The 4,014-nt window shown below is 41.1% G+C and overlaps 1 protein-coding gene across 1 annotated transcript in view; it reads right to left on the reverse strand.

Moving 5' to 3' along the window:
• The window catches only part of Cpb1 (carboxypeptidase B1), a 29,445-nt gene that overhangs the window by 24,713 nt on the left and 718 nt on the right, over positions 1-4,014 (reverse strand). The window lies entirely within an intron of this gene.

Below are 4,014 nucleotides of genomic sequence, written 5' to 3' on the forward strand. Positions count from 1 at the left end.
ATTTCAGTTTGAAGGGCTGAGCTCAATGTTAGAGCACTTGCCTAGCTTATGCAAAGCTCTGAGTTCCATCTGATCCCTAGCCCTTCAAAATGAACCAAGAACAAAACATTCCATTTGACCTAGAGAAAACTGGTCTGGCCATCAGGTTTGCCAGCATCCAAATGTGAAGTCCTGCAAGTGTGATGCAGACCTGCAGTACTGGGAAGAGACCCAGAGCTTCCCGGGGAAACAGGAAGTCAGGAGCAGGAGAAACAGGAAGTCAGGAGCAGTACCCTCACAGCAACTACCAGTGCACCAGGTGGGGCAAAAGAGAAGCTCAAATAATGACATAGGAGATAGTATGACTTTCAGGAATTAGCAATTTGTGAACAAGAAATAGGAAAACGGTAAAATGCATGATAGAAAATGTAAGGAATTGAGCTGTGGAGTTGTTATAAAACAAGTTATAAATTTATAATGTAGAAAATTGAGTTGCAAAGAACCATGTCAAACATTCGTTGGATGATAAACAGCTATCTCTGAATGTTAATCTTGTGAGAATGTCAACCTAACCAGCCAGATGGTGAGGAACTGGAGACTACTAAACTGTCTTACAGCACTAGCACAGAGGCAGGTTAAACTAGTGTACAGCCCTTAAATTCGGGATTGGAAATGTAACTCAGTTGGTAGAGTGCTTGTCTGGCGTGCACAAAGCCCTGGTTTTGAGCCCCAACACTTCACAAAACCATGCATAGTGACACATGCCTGTAACGTCAGTACTTGGAAGGTAGAGGCAGGAAGATCAGAAATTCAAAATTATTCTTTGCTACATAGCAAGTTCAAGGCCAGCTTGGACTGCATGAGTCCTTGTCTAAAAAAGAAGGAGCAGGAAGAAGAGGAGGAGGAGGAGGGGGGGGAGGAGGAGGAGGAAGAAAAAACCCTTTAAGTCTTTGGAAGATAAGATTGGTAGAGAAAAGAAGAAATATTGGTGCTGGGAATCTGGGTTTTCACAGAAATGCATAGGCTTGGTTTCTTACATTTCACATGATTGTGAGTCAAAAATCTGGTAGGTCCCTCATTTATCTTGAGGAATTTTTTTCTTGTTAGAAAGTAGAGCAATTTCTCTTCTAGGCCTAAGTCAGACAGCGGGGAGGAACTTGGTGATGTGTCAAAATGATGACAGTAAAATGATGCTACTCCAGACACAGAGAAAATATACTTAAAGCTTGGGAAACAGAATTCAAGAAAATCCAGAGAACAGACAGTCCAATAAAAGAACCAACACAAGCTTGATTTCAAAGAGATAAAATAAAATCCTTACTACATCATTGTGGGTGAGAACAGAGAAAGCGCTGAGGGCCAGTGCAGCTCTTATTACTTCAATAATCCAGCTTTTAAAAGAACATGTTCAAAGGCTGGGAGGAAGGATACATAGCGAAGGGTGAATAAAGACAAGATGTTCTTTTGATGATCTTATCAGGAAGGTTACATCCCAGAATACACTGCACCCACTTGAGAGAACGAACATCATTTAAGTTCTGTTGGAAATGAAAATAATAAGAAGAAACACATGTCTTCCTGCTTGGAGCTAAAGCTACGTGCTTGCTGCAGTCGGAGGATGGAGCACTGGTCTACTGAGAGGACCTTTGGTCTACTGAGATGACCTTTGGCTTCCACCCTTTCCAAGATTTTTCTACTTCTACTGAGAGATGAAATTACCATCAAGACAAGTAAAGAATTGTCCACATGTTATTTAGACAGAAATTCTTTCTCTAGAAAGAGAACATTGAGATCAAAGGTAGATGAGGAAAGAAGTGATTGTGCTGGCCTGGAAACTGTGCTCAAAATCCCAGATCTAACGACAGCATAGTCACACGGTTATGTAGTTGTTTCTAAGTACTATACTTATTTTATGTTTTTTAACTCTTACAACAATTCTCTATGGGAAACAGTATTATCACCATTTTACAAATGGCGGAAGACAAAGTCCCGAGAGCGGTTTTGGGTAGCAAGAAACAAATCAGGCAGTCTGAGACCAGATTCTCTGCTTGGCCAGTATAAAATGGGGAATTAAGAGGACTGAGAAATGACTGCAGGGAGATTGTGACACTGAGAGAACCAACGTTGAAGGGCTTACTGGGGAGTAGAGGGCTTCCCTGGGGCAACATCCAGGACCTTGCACTGATGCTGGCGAACTGCAGAGCCAACTAGGAAGAGATGAACTGGGAGCACCACAAAGACATGTGTTGTCTCTGGGAGCCAGCATGGGGTAAAGCAAGGAAAAGTCAGGCTGAGTAACTTCATTCGAGTGTGGGAAGAGACCTCTAACCTAGCAGAATCTTAATCTCCGTTCTGAAGCATTTGATGAAGTCTCTATATTGATATGCATTTATTTTTTTTTTTTTTTTGAGACAGCGTCTCCCTGTAGCCCCAGCTGACCTGGAACTAGCTATGCAGACCAGGCTGGCCTTGAACTCACAGAGCTCTACCTGCCTCTGCTCCCGAATGTTGGGGTTAGAGGCATGTGCCACCACACCTGGCATTGATACCCATTTTTTACAAGCCAGAGAAAGACACAGTATTAGGCCTAGGTAACATTCCACTAACCTAAAGCAGTTTAACATACTTATCCTAAGGATAAGCTAATGAATCACCTTCAGGACTTAGCATCATGCATGGTGCACTGGAGATTGATGATTAACCATGTACTAAATAAATACGCCATAATGGAGGTCACTTGGTGTTGACTCCTGACTTAACATTTTCTTCATAAGTGCAAAACAGAAATCAAGAAGATACGTTTATCAGATTTGCTAGTGATGTAAAGTTGGGGGGGAGGATTATTTCTGTGGATGACTAAACTAACGTTTGATCTTAGCATGCTGAAAACAGGATATCGAGATAAAATTTAACAATGCAAGTCTAAAATCCTGCATTTATGCTAAAAAATCAGTTAGACAAGCACAGAAGGAGGCGTTACCTTGTTTCTGGATGATTTGTATGAGGAAAAAATAAACTAATGTTTCTGACAGGACCCAAGTTGAGTTGAAGTTGAGGGTATTCTAAGACTGTTCAAGGTTTGAAAAAGTATCTTAGGCTCCACTAATAATATCTGTGCCAAAAATGAAGGCAGGTAAGCCGGGTGCGGTGTCCCATGCCTTTAGTCCCAGTACTTGGGAGGCAGAGGCAGGTGGATTTCTGTGAGTTCGAGGCCTGCCTGGTCTACATAGTGAGTTCCAGGCCAGCTGGGGCTACAGGGAGACTCTGTCTCAAAAAGACAAAAAAAAAGAGAGAGAGAGAAAGAAAAAAAAATGCAGGTAATGGTCCTGTAACTGTAACATGTACCAATAAGGTTGCTCCTGGAAGCCCAGTGTCAAGACACATTTTTTTAAAAAAGAAGTAGAAATATAGAAAAATTGAACTGTATCCAGAAGAGAACAGAATGCTCCAGAATCTGAAAACCTGCAATAAGAGAAATTATGGAAATACATGGAAAAGATAAATCTTAGAGATAACAAAATAGTTGTCTAAGCTAGTTCTAATGAGTCAAAGTTAGACAGACAGAAGGCACCTTGTTCCCTGGGGTACTGAAGAAACCAAATAGGATGGTTTGTAAGGTGAATGGAATATTCTGAAAAGCAGTCAAAGTTAGACAGGGGGCACCTCAAACTTTGGTATATTGAAGAATACAAATAGGGTGGTTTGTGAGGTGAGTGGGTCTTTCTGAAAAGCAGTGTACACACTGTCCCTAGAATCAATCAAACAAGTTTCAATTAAGCCTGGCAGCCAGGAATGCTATTTCCTGGAAGGAAATGCTAGGTTGAATAGAAATCTAAAGTAGGTGACTATATGTTCTCTTTCAGTTCAGAACTTCAAATCCTATGATTATGACCCTCTCCACTTTTAACTTCTTCCTTCACACCTTAAAAGCTAAGAGAGAAAGATATATAGATGAAGAAGATAGATAGATGATAGAAAGAAAGGCAGACAGACAGACAGACAGATTGATATTTAGGAGCTAGGAGATTATATTAG

Source organism: Nannospalax galili, unplaced genomic scaffold, assembly GCF_000622305.1.
Source record: "Nannospalax galili isolate Female #2095 unplaced genomic scaffold, S.galili_v1.0 scaffold423, whole genome shotgun sequence".
NCBI classification, from domain to species: Eukaryota; Metazoa; Chordata; class Mammalia; order Rodentia; family Spalacidae; genus Nannospalax; species Nannospalax galili.